The sequence below is a fragment of the Hordeum vulgare genome, chromosome 7H (assembly GCF_904849725.1).
Source record: "Hordeum vulgare subsp. vulgare chromosome 7H, MorexV3_pseudomolecules_assembly, whole genome shotgun sequence".
NCBI lineage: Eukaryota > Viridiplantae > Streptophyta > Magnoliopsida > Poales > Poaceae > Hordeum > Hordeum vulgare.
In genome coordinates this window covers 431,702,439-431,720,851 of record NC_058524.1, presented here as the reverse complement: position 1 = coordinate 431,720,851, position 18,413 = coordinate 431,702,439, and positions in this window count along the sequence as shown.

Sequence of the window (18,413 nt, the reverse complement as noted above, 5' to 3'; positions counted from 1 at the left end):
CCGTTGCTCTAGGTGCTAGGGCTCGGGGCATAGATCCTTCAGGTACAAATCCACCCGTTTACAACCCTTCTTCCCAACCTTGCCTATCACTCCGGCTGCTAACCCCTCATTCTCTCCCAGCGGCGACATGGCCCACACCGCTTCGGGGTCGTCCAACGATAGCAGAATTATACTTGTGATCTGCGTTGCTTTTTCCGGGAAGAGGAACGGGCTATCGCAACATAATATGGGTAAGTATTTCCATTAGTTATGAGAAGCCAAGGTCTATCAAACCAATAGCATTATAAACCACAACCGTCTTTAGCAACTGTACACAAAAGAACAAACAACTTGCACCCAACGTGGGCGAGAGGGTTGTCAATCCCCTTGGTCTCGTTATTTGCAAGCAAGTAAGGTGTGTTGATATTGTAGATAATTGTAAATTGCAAAAGAAAATAAAAACAAGTAAATGGCAGCAAGGTATTGAAGGTTTTGTAAATATGTTGTGAACAGACCCGAGGGTCATAGTTTTCCCTAATGGCATCTCTCATGGAAAATAACATACGGTGGGTAAACAAATTACTCTTGGGCAATTGATAGAAAAGCGAATAGTTATGCAATTTTCACGGCAATGATCATGTGTATATAGGAATCACCTCCATAAACAAATAGGACGACTCCTGCCTGCACCTATTACTATTACTCCACTCATCGACGGCTATCCAACATGCATCTAGAGTATTAAGTAAAACAGAGTATTGCATGCAGAAAGATGACATGATGTAGACAAAGTAAACTCAAGCAATATGAATAAATCCCACTGTTTTATCCTTAGTAGCAGCAACACAAAGACGCGTCTTGTCCCCTTATGTCACTGGGATATAGAAATTCGCCAGGTTGAACCTACTACAACACATCTCTCTCACCGAAGAAATATCAATCTAGTTGGCCAAACTATTTCAATAGACCGGAGTTAATTACGAAGCTATCATAATCATGCACATAAGAATCATATAAGATTTCAGAGAAGACTCAAATATTTATCATGAATAATATAAACATAAACCCACAATTCATCGGATCCCAACAAACGCACCGCACAAAACTAATTACATCATGTGGATCAAAGCGAAGATGCGATGACCATTGTATTGAAAATCAAGAGAGAGATTGTCATCTACGTACTGTCCATGGACCCGTAGGTCTATGGTGAACTACTCACACATCATCATGAGGGAAACAAGATTGATTAAGAGGCCCTCCGTGATTGATGCCCCTTCGGCAGGGTGCCGGAACGGAGCTCCGGGTGGCCTCCTATCAAAACAGACACTTGCGGAGGCGTAAAAAGTGTTTCGGGACTGTGTTTAGGGTTTTTGGAATAGATAATAATTTATAGGGCAGAGAACAGAGCCGGAAGGGCCACGAGGGAGGCACAAGCCATCAGGCCACCCCCCCCTAGGGCGCGCCCTGTTGGCTTGTGGGCCCCTCATGAGGCTTCCAGGCTTCTTTTGATACTCTTCGGTCTTCTTTTGCTCCAAAAAAAATCACCAAAAAGTTTCAGGTCTATTGGACTTCGTTTGGTATTGCAAACCTGAAAAGTGAAAAACATGCAGAAAACAACAACTCGCACTAGGCACTAGGTCAATAGGTTAGTGCTCAAAAATAATATAAATTGGTAAATAAATACCCCAAAAGTATTCTAAAATGATAATATGTCAGCATGGAATCATCAAAATTATAGATATGTTGGAGACGTATCACAACACCAGCGAGTGGCTTCCGCTGTGGTTCGGCTCCCATTGCGTTTTCGTCAGTTGTTCATGGGCTCCGACGCTCACCAACACCTTTGGCCAGCCAATGTCTGCCTCGCCACCCTCGTTGGCCAGCCGCGGGCGAGCGACGTCGACCTCTTTGCCCTTGCTGGCCAGCCGCGTGCCAAACGCGGGAGGGCCACCGCTCTTCCGCACCACTACGGCCACGACCACGGCAAATTGTGGCCCTCCAACCTTCGCTCCGGGACCCATGCCCCATCCTCGACCGGGACCCTGCGTGCGATTACATGCCACCTTCTCTCACCAAGGAGATACCCCTCATGGCGCCGTCGACATGCCTCAGTCAAGAGGTGGACCACCTCTCCTTAGTCTACCTATCCTCGTCGATGCACAACCCCTTCTCCTTATCAAACGATCTCTCATCATCTTCCAAGCCAACTCGTCCGTCGGCGTCATGTATTCCTCGCATGGTGCAGCCCTGCTCTCCTTCCCGAGCCGCGAGATCCGCTGGAACGTCATTGGCCATCGGCCGATCAAGTTCGAGGGCAATACCCTCACCTTCGAGCGCCCCGAGCAGGCTGATAACCGGGACACGACGAACTTTGAGGACCTCCAAGAGATCAAGGCCTCTGATTTCCCCCCACTAGTTATAGCACGAGGACGGGGTCACCTACTTCTTCAGCCACCTCGGGTTGTCTGCATGCTCGACCCTTACTGCTTCGGCTCTGGTGAGTTCGTCAGCGTTCCCGCACTTTTCATGGTCATCCACGGTAAACGGCTCCACCCCCACCCCCCCCCCGAGCATGGTCGTCCTCATGTGTGATTGTGAGTTGATCATGGTCACCCTCACCGAGCTCCGTTACCGCCAACACGGTATTGGACCTGAGGACCCATCTCCGTTCTCCTGTGATGATGACAATGATGCCTCCAACACAGCCACACCTCGGCGGTACATGAGGCGTCCCTATGGGAGTTCGCGAAGCGGGCAAGGGGAGGGGTCCCCCATGTTCGGACTCCCTCTGGGGGCGCCGCTTCCACAATGGTGATGCTCCTCGGTCCACGCTTGTGCTGATCGTTGAGCATCCGGGAGGGGAGATGGTTGATACGTCCATTTTGCATCATGCTTTCATGTTGATATTTATTGCTTTTTGGGCTGTTATATTACTTTGTGGTACTATATTTATGCCTTTTGTCTCTTATTTTTCAAGGTTTATTTGAAGAGGGAGAATTCAGGCAGCTGGAATTCTGGACTGGAAAAGGAGCAAATCTTAGTCCACTATTCTACACATCTCCAAATTCCCTGAAAAGTTACGTGGAATTTTTTGGGATTATATAAAAAATATTGGGCGAAAGAAGTACTAGAGGGGGCTACCAGGGCGCCACAAGCCCTGCCACTGCCACCCCCCTCGTGGCGGATGGCAAGCTTGTGGGCTCCCTGACGGCCCACTAGCCCCCCTCTTTTGCTATATGAAGGGTTTCGTTCCAGAAAAATTCAATCGGGAGCTTTTTCGTGGTTTCGCCGCCGCCACGAGGCAGAACTTGAGCAGATCCAATCTAGAGCTCCGACAGGACCATCCTGTCGGGAAAACTTCCCTCCCGGAAGGGGAAATCATCGCCATCGTCATCATCAACACTCCTCTCGTCGGAGGGGAGGCATCTTCATCAACATATTCATCAGCACCATCTCCTCTCCAATCCCTAGTTCATCTCTTGTAACCAATCTCCGTCTCACGACTCCGATTGGTACTTGTAAGGTTACTAGTAGTGTTGATTACTCTTTGTAGTTGATGCTAGTTGGATTACTTGGTGGAAGAGTTTATGTTCAGATCCTTGATGCTATTCATTACACCTCTGATCATGATTATGATTAAGCTTTGTGAGTAGTTACTTTTGTTCCTGGGGACATGGGATAAGTCATGCTGATAATAGTCATGTGAATTTGATATTCGTTCGGTATTTTGATATGTTGTATGTTGTTTACCTCTAGTGGTGTTATGTGAACGTCGACTACATAACACTTCACCATACTTGGGCCTAGAGGAAGGCATTGGGGAGTAGTAAGTAGATGATGGGATGCTGGAGTGACAGAAGCTTAAACCCCAGTCTATGCGTTGCTTCGTAAGGGGCTGATTTGGATCCACTAGTTTAATGCTATGGTTAGACGTTGTCTTAATTCTTCTTTCGTAGTTGCGGATGCTTGAGAGAGTGGTTAATCATAAGTGGGATGCTTGTCCAAGTAAGGGCAGTACCCAAGAGCCGGTCCACCCACATATCAAACTATCAAAGTAACGAACGTGAATCATATGGACATGATGAAACTACCATGACAGAAATTCCCGTTTGTCCTCGGGAGCGTTTTTCCTCCTATAAGACTTTGTTCACGCACCTTCCTAAAAAAGGGATTGGGCCACTTGCTGCACCATTGCTACTACTTGTTACTTGTTACTTTTCGCTTGCTACGTTTCACCTCACTACACCATCACTTGTTACCGCTACTTTCAGTGCTTGCAGTTATTACCTTGCTGAAAACCGTTTATCAGAGCCTTCTGCTCCTCGTTGGATTCGACACTCTTACTTATCGAAAGGACTATGATTGATCCCCTATACTTGTGGGTCCTCAAGACTCTTTTCTGGCGCCGTTGCCGGGGAGTGAAGTGCCTTTGGTAAGTGGAAATTGGTAAGGAAACATTCATATACTGTGCTGAAATTTATTGTCACTTGTCACTATGGAAACTATTCCTTTGAGGAGTTTGTTCGGGGTATCTTCACCACGAATGGAAGCACGAGGAGTTGTTCCTCGACCTGAGGTACCTACTGAAAATATGTTTTATGAAATTCCTTCGGGTATGCTTGAGAAAATGCTAGCTAATCCTTTTACAGGAGATGGATCTTCACATCCAGACTTGCATCTGATCTATGTAGATGAAGTTTGTGGTTTATTTGAGCTTGCATGTTTGCCCGAGGATGAGGTAAAGAAGAAAGTCTTTCCTTTATCTTTGAAGGATAAGGCGTTGACATGGTATAGGCTATGTGATGATACTGGATCATGGGACTACAATCGGTTGAAATTGGAATTTCATCAAAAGTTTTATCCTATGCATTTAGTACATCGTGATCGGAACTTTATTTATAACTTTTGGCCTCATGACAGGGAAAGCATAGCTCAAGCTTGGGGGAGGCTTAAATCAATGCTATATTCATGCCCCAATAATGAGCTCTCGAGAGATATTATCACTCAAAACTTTTATGCTCGGCTTTCTCATGAAGATCGTACCATGCTTGACACTTCTTGTACCGGTACTTTTATGAAGAAGGATATTGACCACAAGTGGAATTTATTGGAAAGAATCAAATGTAACTCTGAAGATTGGGAGCTGGAGGAAGGTAAGGAGTCAGGTATGAATTTCCAGTTTGATTGCGTTAAATCTTTTGTTGAGACAAACACTTCTAGAGATTTTAGCGCTAAGTATGGACTTGACTCTGAGATAGTAGCTTCTCTATGTGAATCTTTTGCTGCTCATGTTGATATTCCCAAAGAGAAGTGGTTTAAGTATCATCCTCCTATAGAAAGCAACATAGCCAAAACCAATCTAGTTGAGGAGAAAGTCATTGCTTTTAGTGATCCTGTTGTTCCTTGTGCTTACACTGAGAAACCACCATACCCTGCTAGGATAAAGGATTATTCTAAAGCTCCAACTATGATACGTAGGGGTTACATTAGACCACTTGCACCCCCTGAGGAAATTAGAGTTGAACCTACTGTTGCTAGTATCAAAGATCTCTTAACTGAAGACGTAGACGGGCATGTTATCAAATTATGTGAGGACTCCGCTAGAATTGCTAAACCTCACGCGAAAGACAAACTCGGACCTGTAGTTGGCCTGCCCGTTGTTTCTGTCAAGGTAGGAGATCACTGTTACCATGGTTTATGTGATATGGGAGCTAGTGTTAGTGCAATACCCCGTTCTCTATATGATGAAATCAAAGACGATATTGCACCTGCTGAGTTAGAACCCATTGATGTCACTATTACGCTAGCTAATAGAGACACTATCTGCCCTCTGGGAATTGTGAGAGACGTAGAAGTCCTGTGTGGTAAGACGAAGTATCCTACTGATTTCCTCGTCCTTGGTACTGCACAAGATAGCTTTTGTCCCATCATATTTGGTAGACCCTTTCTCAAAACTGTCAATGCTCACATTGATTGCATTAAGCAGACTGTCATAGTTAGTTTTGAGGGTGTGTCTCATGAATTTAACTTCTCCAAGTTTGGAAGACAACACCATGAAAAAGAGTCATCTGGAAGGGATGAAATTATTGCTCTTGCCACTATTGCCGTACCTCCTATGGATACTTTAGAGAAATATTTGCTTGAGCATGAAAATGATATGCATATGGAGGAGAGAGATGAAATAGATAAAATTGTCTTAGAACAATATCCTATTCTCTAGGATAATTTGCCTGTTGAATTGCTTGGGGATCCTCCCCCACCAAACAGTGATCCTGTGTTCGAGCTTAAACAGTTGCCTGATACTCTTAAGTATGCCTATCTTGACGAGAAGGAGATATATCATGTTATTATTAGTGCTCTCCTCTCAGAGAACGAAGAGAAGAAGTTACTAAGAACTCTGAGGAAGCATCGTGCTGCTATTGGATATACTCTTGATGATCTTAAGGGTATTAGTCCCACTCTATGTCAGCACAAGATTAAAACCGATCCTGACTTTAAACCAGTTGCTGATCATCAAAGGAGATTAAGTCCTAAGATGAAAGAGGTCGTTAGAAAAGAAATATTAAAGCTTCTGGAAGCAGGAATCATTTATCCTGTTTCTCATAGTGATTGGGCAAGTCCAGTACATTGCGTACCTAAGAAGGGAGGTATCACCGTCATTCCTAATGATAAGGATGAACTAATCCCACAAAGGATTATTACCGTCTATAGGATGGTGATAGACTTCCGGAAACTGAACAAGGCAACCAGGAAAGATAATTATCATTTGCCGTTTATCGACCAAATGCTAGAAAGGCTATCAAAACACACACACTTCTACTTTCTCGACGGTTATTCAGGTTTCTCGCAAATACCTGTTGCACAATCTGATCAGGAGAAAACCAGTTTCACCTGCCCCTTCGGTACCTTTGCTTATAGACGTATGCCTTTTGGCTTATGCAATGCACCTGCCACCTTTCAAACATGTATGATGGCTATATTCTCTAACTTTTGTGAAAAGATTGTCGAGGTTTTCATGGATGACTTCTCCGTTTACTGGTCTTCCTTTGATGATTGCCTCAGCAACCTTGATTGAGTGTTACAGAGATGCGAAGATATCAACCTCGTCTTGAATTGGGAGAAGTGACACTTTATGGTTAACGATGGTATCGTCTTAGGACACAAAATTTCTGAAAGAGGCATTGAAGTTGATAAGGCTAAGGTTGATGCAATTGAGAAAATGCCTTGCCCCAGCAATATCAGAGGTATACGAAGTTTCCTAGGTCATGTTGGTTTCTATAGAAGGTTCATTAAAGACTTCTCTAAGATTTCTAGGCCTCTTACCAACCTCTTGCAGAAGGATGTTCCTTTTGTTTTTGATGAGGATTGTGAGGAAGCTTTCGAAATACTTAAGAAGGCTTTGATAATCGCACCTATTGTTCAACCACTTGACTGGAACTTGCCCTTTGAAATCATGTGCGATGCTAGTGATTATGCTGTTGGTGCCGTTTTAGGACAAAGAGTTGGCAAGAAGTTGAATGTTATTCACTATGCTAGTAAAACTCTAGACAGTGCCCAAAGAAACTATGCCACTACGGAGAAGGAATTTTTAGGAGTCGTGTTTGCATGTGAAAAGTTCAGATCTTATATAGTTGACTCCAAAGTCACTATTCACTCTGATCATGCTGCTATTAAGTACCTTATGGAGAAGAAGGACGCTAAGCCTAGGCTGATCAGATGGGTTCTCCTGCTACAGGAATTTGATTTGCACGTCGTTGACCGAAAGGGTGCTAATAACCCTGTAGCAGATAACTTGTCTAGGCTAGAGCATGTCCTTGATGACCCACTACCTATTGATGACAGCTTTCCTAATGAGAAATTAAATGTCATCCGCACTTCACATAGTGCATCGTGGTATGCTGATTACGCAAACTATATAGTAGCCAAATACATACCACCCAGTTTCACCTATCAGCAAAAGAAGAAATTCTTCTTTGATTTGAGACACTACTTTTGGGATGATCCTCACCTTTATGAGGAAGGAGTAGATGGTGTTATTAGACGTTGTGTGCCTAAACATGAACAGGGACAGATCCTGCAGAAGTGTCATTCCGAAGCCTACGGAGGACACCACGCTGGAGATAGAACTGCCCATAAGGTATTGCAATCAGGTTTCTATTGGCCCACTCTCTTCAAGGATGCCCGTAAGTTTGTCTTGTCTTGTGACGAATGCCAAAGAATAGGGAATATCAGTAAGCGTCAGGAAATGCCTATGAACTATTCACTTGTCATTGAACCATTTGATGTCTGGGGCTTTGATTATATGGGACCCTTCCCGAGTTCCAATGGGTACACTCACATCTTAGTTGCTGTGGATTACGTCACTAAGTGGGTAGAAGCTATCCCCACTAAAAATGCTGATCACCACACCTCTATTAAGATGCTTAAAGAAGTCATTTTCCCAAGATTTGGAGTCCCTATATATTTGATGACTGATGGCGGTTCATACTTCATTCATGGTGTTTTCCGCAAGATGCTCGCTAAGTATGATGTCAACCATAGAGTTTCATCTCCTTATCATCCTCAGCCTAGTGGTCAAGTGGAGTTGAGTAATAGGGAGATCAAATTGATCCTACAAAAGACCGTCAATAGATCTCGAAAGAATTGGTCTAGCAAACTTGACGATGCACTATGGGCTTATAGGATTGCCTATAAGAATCCCATGGGCATGTCGCCATATAAAATGGTTTACGGTAAGGCCTGTCATTTACCTCTTGAGCTGGAACACAAAGCTTATTAGGCAATCAAAGAGCTCAACTTCGATTTCAAACTTGCCGGTGAGAAGCGGTTGTTTGATATCAGCTCATTAGATGAATGGAGGGCCCAGGCATATGAGAATGCCAATTTGTTCAAGGAAAAGGTTAAGAGATGGCACGACAAACAAATACAGAAACGAGAGTTCAATGTAGGAGATTATGTCCTGCTCTACAATTGTCATTTGAGATTCTTTGTAGGCAAGCTTCTCTCTAAATGGGAAGGTCCTTATGTTATCGAGGAAGTATATCGTTCTAGTGCCATCAAAATCAATAACACGGAAGGAAATTTTCCTAGAATGGTAAATGGGCAAAGAATCAAGCATTACATCTCTGGTACTCCCATAAATGTTGAGACCAATATCATCAATGTCATAACTCCAGAGGAGTACATAAGGGATGTTTATCAGCCTGTTTCAGACCCTGAAAACGAAGAAGTATCTGTTTCGGTAAGAAATTGGACTCCGATGCTTTTCCAATAGGAAATTTCCCGCGTTTTGGAATTTTTGGAAAATTAGAAAAATAAAAAGCAGTCCAGAGAGCACACGAGGCGGCCACAAGCTTGGCCACCGCCACCCCGTGGTGGCGGAGAGAGGGCTTGTGGGCACCTCGTGTGCCTCCCGGACTCCGTTTTCTTGCGGAGCACTCCTTCTGGTCCAGAAAAAATCAATATATATTCGCCCGAAGTTTTTGATCTTCCTCACGTAGTTTTCCTGTGTTTTTGTTTCGAGTCTGTTTCTGCCGCAGATCTAGGTCAAGATGTCTTCTCAGGATTCAGAGGGGGAGAGCTATGTGGCTGACTACATTGCTAACCCCAAGGTCTATGGGGACTTGGAACCATATGGCTGGACCACTGACAAAGAAGAGGACTATGAGCTCAAGGGGAAGGAACAAACGAGTTCCCATGAAGAGGAAGCTCCTCTACCTCAACCTGGACGCACTCATGTGGAGTTCAAGAAGTCAAGCCTCCCTGACCATAGGAAGAAGCCTAAGACCTTGTTTATCCCTTCTCGTTTCTTGCAGGAGAGTAAGCAGGAACTTTGCCATAGAGTGTTGAAACTTGAGGAGGAAAATGACGATCTAAGGGAGCAGAACTTTTTGCTCAAGTGGAAATTAGACAAGCTCAAGAATGCTTCAACAACTCCACCACCATCACCACCAAAGGAAGACAACTAAGCATTGGTATGGGAATCCCCTTGGTTTCTGCCAAGCTTGGGGGAGTTTCCCTGGTATCGTATCACCTTTATATCTTTTGTTTTTACCTTTGTTTTAGTTCTTTCCTTTTTAGTTTTTTATTTCTTGTATTAGAGGAATAAGTCTTTAGTGTTTAGTTTGAGTCTTTTTCTTTTGTCTCTCCCCCGATGTATTCGAGCTTACGAGCTATATAATAAAGAGTATCTTAGTCAAGGGCATTGCTTTGTGCCATGATCGAAAGTATGAAAAGAACGATAGCATGAAAGATCATGAGACGATCTTATGGAAAATGATAACTTCACATATGACATGTATGATGATTGAAACTTGTTAAGAATAAAACAACATAGACCTCAGTCATTGTTGCAATTAATAAGAAGTAATAAGGAAAGAGAGGTTCACATATAAATATATCATCTTAGACACTTTTTACAATTGTGAGCACTAACCAAACTATTGCATGCTTAGGAGTAGATGTTGGACAAGGAAGACAACATAATGAATTGTGTTTGCTTGGTTCCAAACAATGTTATATGATTAGAGATCCCTTAGCATGTGACGATTGCTTCCACCTCATATTAGCCAAAACTCCTGTGCCAAGTAGGGATACTACTTGTGCATCCATAAACCTACAACCCAGTTTTGCCATGAGAGTCCACCATACCTACCTATGAATTGAATAAGATCCTTCAAGTAAGTTGTCATCGGTGCAGGCAATAAAAATTGCTCTCTAATATGTATGATCTATTAGTGTGTGGAAAATAAGATTTGTACGAACCTGTGATGAGGAAGACATAAAAGCGACAGGCTGCATAATAAAGTTCTTTGTCACAGGAGGCAATATAAAGTGACGTTCCTCCGCAGTAAGAGGACACGCATTCAAACCTCAAAAGCGCATGACAACCTCTGCTCCCCTCTGCGAAGGGCCTATCTTGTACCTTTACTTTTTGCCCTTGTAAGAGTCATGGTGATCTTCACCAATTCCCTATTTTTGCCTTCGTCTTGGCTACCGTCACATGCTTGGGAAAGATCTATATTCATATATCAACTTGGAGTTGAGTACTTATGCTTTACTATTGTTGACTATACCCTTGAGGTAAATCGTTGGGAGGCAAAACTATAAGCCCCTATCTTCCTGTGTGTCCAGCTGAAACTTTGACACCATGAGTACCACGTGAGGTGTAACAATTGTGGAAAACAAAAGATATGATTGAGTATGTGGGTTTGCCTTACAAGCTCTTATTTGACTCTTTGTGATGTTGTGATAAATTGCAATTGCCTCAATGACTTTGGACTGTTGTTGGTTACTTCTCGGTAAGGTTTTTGCTTCATGCTTTGCTTTGTGAAGGAATTGTTACTTTCCCATAAGAATCTTTATGATGTATTGTTGTTCTATGTGTGATCATGATGCCCTCATGTCCGTATTATGTTTTATCGACACCTTCGTCCCTCAACATGTGGACATGTTTATGGAACTTGGTTTTCGCTTGAGGACAAGCGAGGTCTAAGCTTGGGGGACTTGATACATCCATTTTGCATCATGCTTTCATGTTGATATTTATTTCTTTTTGGGCTGTTATATTACTTTGTGGTACTATATTTATGCCTTTTCTCTCTTATTTTGCAAGGTTTTTTTGAAGAGGGAGAATTCAGGCAGCTGGAATTCTGGACTGGAAAAGGAGCAAATCTTAGTGCACTACTCTGCACATCTCCAAATACCTTGAAAAGTTACGTGGAATTTTTTGGGATTATATAAAAAAATACTGGGCGAAAGAAGTACCAGAGGGGGGCTACCAGGGCGTCACATGCCCTGCCACAGCCACCCCCCTGGTGGCGGATGGCAAGCTTGTGGGCTCCCTGACGGCCCACTACCCCCCCTATTTTGCTATATGAAGGGTTTCGTTCCAGAAAAAATCAGTCGGGAGCTTTTTCGTGGTTTCGCCGCCGCCACGAGGCGGAACTTGAGCAGATGCAATCTAGAGCTCCGGCAGGACGATCCTGCCGGGGAAACTTCCCTCCAGAAGGGGGAAATCATCGCCATCGTCATCATCAACACTCCTCTCGTCGGAGGGGAGGCATCTTCATCAACATCTTCATCAGCACCATCTCCTCTCCAATCCCTAGTTCATCTCTTGTAACCAATCTCCGTCTCACGACTCCGATTGGTACTTGTAAGGTTACTAGTAGTGTTGATTACTCTTTGTAGTTGATGCTAGTTGGATTACTTGGTGGAAGAGTTTATGTTTAGATCCTTGATGCTATTCATTACACCTCTGATCATGATTATGATTATGCTTTGTGAGTAGTTACTTTTGTTCCTGAGGACATGTTATAAGTCATGCTGATAATAGTCATGTGAATTTGATATTCGTTCGGTATTTTGATATGTTGTATGTTGTTTTCCTCTAGTGGTGTTATGTGAACGTTGACTACATAACACTTCACCATACTTGGTCCTAGAGGAAGGCATTGGGGAGTAGTAAGTAGATGATGGGTTGCTGTAGTGACAGAAGCTTAAACCCCAGTCTATGCGTTGCTTCGTAAGGGGCTGATTTGGATCCACTAGTTTAATGCTATGGTTAGACGTTGTCTTAATTATTCTTTCGTAGTTGCGGATGATTGCGAGAGGGGTTTATCATAAGTGGGATGCTTGTCCAAGTAAGGGCAGTACCCAAGCGCCGGTCCACCCACATATCAAACTATCAAAGTAACGAACGTGAATCATATGAACATGATGAAACTAGCATGACGGAAATTCCCGTGTGTCCTCGGGAGCGTTTTTCCTCCTATAAGACTTTGTTCAGGCTTGTCCCTTGCTACAAAAGGGATTGGGCCACTTGCTGCACCATTGGTACTACTTGTTAGTTGTTACTTTTCGCTTGCTACGTTTCACCTCACTACACCATCACTTGTTACCGCTACTTTCAGTGCTTGCAGTTATTACCTTGCGGAAAACTGTTTATCAGAGCCTTCTGCTCCTCGTTGGGTTCGACACTCTTACTTATCGAAAGGACTACGATTGATCCCCTATATTTGTGGGTCATCAATGGTCGCGCTTCATGCTGCCCCTCTGTCTATGTCTTCGCTCGTCCGACCACTCTCCGGTTCCCCCACGGTCGTCGCTGCTGCGGTTGGCACACCGGTGGTCATGGTCCCCGCTGCTCCCGAGCCACCGGTTGTGCTTATGCCTCCCGCGGGTGCCTCGGCACTGGCCGGGGCCGATAGATCGATCCAGCTGGTTGGGAAGCGGTCCTCTACTGCTCCCACTATTGTCGTCGGTCATGCACATGTCATCGCTCCAGCGCCTCCAGCCACTTCGACAGTCATCTCAGACCTGGCCGTGCACGTCAACATACTTCCCAAGCAGGAGGTCAACACCCACAGGGCGATCTCCGCAACCAAGCTACGCCACAGTGGGAGGCTTGCGGGGCATGAGGTTCCCTTCTACCAGACGATGACGTGGAAGGCTTCAAAGGTCATGGCCGCCAAGTTTGCCTTCGCTTTGTGATGCGTCTTCGTCGTATCTATAATTTTTGATTGTTTCATGCCAATATTATAGAACTTTCACATACTTTTGGCAACTTTCTATATGATTTATGCGACTAACCTATTGATCTAGTGCCCAGTGCCAGTTCCTGTTTTTTGCATGTTTTTGGTATCGCAGAAAATCCATATCAAACAAAGTCCAAACATGATAAAAAAATTACAGAGAATTATTTTGGAATTTATGTGATTTTTGGGAGGTGTAATCAACGCAAACGGGGGCCCACAGAGCCCACAACCCACCAGGGCGTGCCACAGGCCCTAGGCGCGCCTTGGTGTCTTGTGCTCTCCTCGATCGTCGGTTGGAGCCCTTCTTCTGGCGAAAGAAAGATAATTTATGGAAAAAAATCGTGTAACATTTCAGCGCAATCGGAGTTATGGATCTCCAGGAATTTAAGAAACCGTCAAGGGCCAGATCTAGGAAGCGCGGAAACAGAAGAGAACACAGAGGGAGATCCAATCTCGGAGGGGCTCCCGCCCCTCCATCGCCATGTAGGCCATGGACCAGAGGGGGAACTCTCCTCCCATCTAGGGGGAGCAAGGAAGAAGAAGAAGGAGGGGGGCTCTCTCCCCCTCTCTCTCGGTGGCGCCGGAGTGCCACCGGGGCAAGGATTGTGACAACGATTTACATCAACAACCTTGCTACCGTCAACACCAACTTTCTCCCCCTCTATGCAGCGGTGTAACACCCCTTCTCCCTGCTGTCATCTCTACTTAAACATGGTGCTCAACTGCATATATTATTTCCCAATGATATTTGGCTATCCTATGATGTTTGAGTAGATCCGTTTTCTCATATGGTTTAATCGTGATCTTGGTTGGTATGATTGTGTATTTTATTTATGGTGCCGTCCTACGATGCCCACCATGTCACGCAAATGTGAGGGAATCCCGCTATAGGGTGTTGCAATATGTTCATGGTTTGCTTATTGTCGGTAGCAAGGTTGATGACAGCAGCCTAAACGTAGATAAGTGGGTTATGGCGTATGGGAGTAAAGACGACTTGATACTTAATTCTATGGTTGGGTTTCACGACCTTAATGAGCTTTAGTAGTTGCAGATGCTTGCTAGAGTTCCAATCATAAGTGCATATGATCCAAGCAGAGAAAGTATGTTATCCCATGCCTCTCCCTCATATAAAATTGCAAGAATGATTACCGGTACTTGTTATCGATTGCCTAGGGACAAATGAGTTTCTTGTTGACAAAAGCTATCCATTTTTATTACCTTGCAATTTATTCCTAGTTTTATTCTCGCCAAGTACTCGTAGTTTTATTCTTGCAAAATAGTTTCATACTTATTTTAGGTAAAGAAAACGTCAAGCGCGAGTAGAGTTGTATCGACGGTCAATAGAACTTGAGGGAATATTTGTTCTGCCTTTAGCTCCTCATTGGGTTCGACACTCTTATTTATCAAAGAAGGCTACAACCGATCCCCTATACTTGTGGGTTATCAATACCTTTCTGTGGCGCCGTTGCGTGGGAATAATAGCATGGGGTGAACATTCTTGTTTGCTTTATCACTAAGTAGTTTTTATTTCTCGTTCTAAGTTGTTGTCTATCTTTAGTTATGGATATGGAACACGAAACACCAAAACAATTAGTGGTACTTGCTACTCATGGATATGGGGAATCTCCTAAAAGCCTTGATGCTCGTTATGTGAAAAATATTATGCACTACTTTGATAATCCTGAGAAAACCCCATTCAACATGATAATGGGAGACATGTTGGATCAACGTGAATACTTTAGGGATTATCGCTTGACACAAAAAGGGAAACTGTTGTGGGATCAAATTGATATGTTGCATTGGTATGCTTCGAATTTATGAGAGAGACATGATTTTACTTGTTGCTCTGGGATGAATGCTCCACACCTTCCCTTTTCATGCAAATTTAATGATAATGAAATCTTGGCTTCTTATGCTAATGGTATATGTGATTACTACGATTTGGAACAAATAGAAGAATTTTTTGCTTTTAAGGGTGCTTATGAATTGAATCTTTGTTTAAAAAGTTTGAAGATTTTGTTGATTCAGTTTATAGACCTAAAAATTTTGCTATCCTTAAATATTGCTATGATAATTATAAATACAACTCCAATATTGCTGCGTTTATTGAGAAAGTCTCCAGTGTCCAAGAAGAGACTAATATTTTGCAAGAGTCTATGGAAGAAGGAATTGATGAAACTGTGAGCTCATTGGATGAAAAACATGATGAGGAGAGCGAAGAACAAATGGAGCAAGAGTGGATTGATCACCCGTGCCCACCTTCTAATGAGAGTAACTCTTCAACTCATACATTGTTTAACGTCCCTTCGTTCTTAGTGAAGGATGAATGCTATGATAAGTGATAGGATCCCGTTGATTCGTTTGAAATATCCCTTTTTGATGATGCTTGCTATGCTTGTGGCCAAGATGCCAATATGAATTATGCTATTGGAGATGAACTTTCAATTGTTACTTATATTAAGAATGAAATTTTTTCTATTGCACCCACACATGATAGTTCTATTATCTTTTTGAATTCTCCAAACTACACTATATCGGAGAAGTTTGCACTTGTTAAGGATTATATTGATGGGTTGCCTTTTACCACTACACATGATGATTTTGATGAATATAATATACATGTGCTTGCTGCTCCAACTTGCAATTATTATGAGAGAGGAACTACATCTCCGCCTCTCTATGTTTCAAAAACGATAAAATTGCAAGAAACTGCTTATGCTATGTATTGGCCTTTACTTGATGTGCATGAATTGTTCTTGTATGACATGCCGATGCATAGGAACAGAGTTAGACTTCGCCATTGCTTGATATATGTTGCTTTGTGCTCACTACTAAATGCCAAATCATTGCTAATTAAAATTGGCTTTGATATACCTTGGGATCCGGGTGGATCCCTTACTTGAGCACTTTATGCCAAGCTTAATGGCTTTAAAGAAAGCGCTGTCAGGGAGACAACCTAGAATTTTTAGAGATTCATTTAATTCTGTTGAGTGCTTTTATAAAGTTTACAAACAAATAATATATAGAGGAGAACTTACAACTTCAAAAAAATAGAAGCGATTGAAAGGTGATGCATTGGTGAACTGAGGGTCGACCTTGAACACTTGTGTTCATGCTCATGGAAACAATGAAGAATTTCTCATGAAGATCCTCACAATAATAATTATCCCCTTGTAAAAATCCATTGTATTATAAAAATAATGTGCCAAGATTTGCCTTTAGGATGGGTAGATTGCTTGTTGGTATGTGCGGTGCAAAAACACAAACTTTGGTTGTACCGCATGAATTTTCATTTTTTCACTGGAACATAAAAAGGTTCTGAGACTTCTTGCACAGTCTTTATATACAATTTTTTTGTTTCATCCTAGTTTTTCAGAATTTTTGGAGTACCATAAGTATGGTAGATGTAAAGATTTCTACAGACTGTCCTGTTTAAGACGGATTCTGTTTTTGATGCATTGTTTTTTTGTTTTGATGAAACTATCGATTTTTATCGATGGTATGAGCCATGGAAAAATTATATTATAGTAGCTACAATGCAAAAAACAAAATATGAATTGGTTTGCAACAGTACATAGAGTAGTGATTTCCTTTATTATACTAACGGATCTTACCGAGCTTTCTGTTGAGTTTTGTGTGGATGAAGTGATCAAAGATCGAGGAAGTCTCGATATGAGGAGAAGGAGGAGAGGCAATATATAAAGATTGGGGATTCCCAAGGCACCCTAAGTAAATGTTTAAGGAGACTCAAGCATCTAAGCTTTGGGATGCCCCGGAAGGCATCCCATCTTTCTTTAACAAGTATCGGTATGTTTTCGTCTTTGCTTAGTTCATGTGATATGTGCAAATCTTGGAGCGTCCTTTGCATTTAGTTTTCATTTTTTCTTTTATGCACCATGCTGGTATGAGATAGTCCATGGTTGATTTATAGAATGCTCATTGCACTTCACTTATATCTTTTGAGTATGGCTTTATAAATGCTTCATGTGCCTCACTTATATCATTTGAAGTTTGGATTGCCTGTTTCTCTTCACATAGAAAACCGTTGTCCGTAGAATGCTCTATTGCTTCACTTATAATTATTAGATCATGATATTTTGTAGAAATAATTAAACTCTCATGATTCACTTATATCTATTTAGAGAGTCAACGGGAATTGGTCATTTGCATGGTTAGTCATAGAATCCTACATAAAACTTATGGATCACTGAATATGATATGTTTGATTCCTTGCAATAGTTTTGCGATATAGAGATGGAATATGTGGGAGGTACTAGTAAACGGTTGTGGTTAGTAAGAATATTGGTGTTAAGGTTTGTGATTCCCAAAGCATGCACGTATAGTCTCTCGTTATGCCGGGAAGTTGGATCACAATTTATCCTTGACTGTCTATCTTTCTGTGAAGGTCGGGGGCGCGTGATGATTAACTCCTACCAACCTCCCTCCTAGGGGCATGCGTTGTAGTACTTTTCTTCGAGGGCTATAACTTTTGCAATAAGTATATGAGTTCCTTATGTATAATGTGAGTCAATGGATTGTACGCACTCTTACCTTTCCCCCAACTTGCTAGCCTCTACGGTACCGTGCATTGCCCTTTCTCACCTTGAGACGTGGTACAAACTTCGCCGGTGCATCCAAACCCCGTGATATGATACGCTCTATCACACATAAGCCTTATTATATCTTCCTCAAAACAGCCAGCATACCTACCTATTATGGCCTTTCCATAGCCATTCCAAGATATATTGCCATGCAATTTCCACTGCCTCCGTTTGACTTGAGCATTCATTGTTGTATTCCTTTGCATGATCATATAGCTGACATAGTAGTTGTGGCTCAGCCACCGTGCATCATTTTTTCTACATGTTATGCTAGATCATTGCACATCCTGGT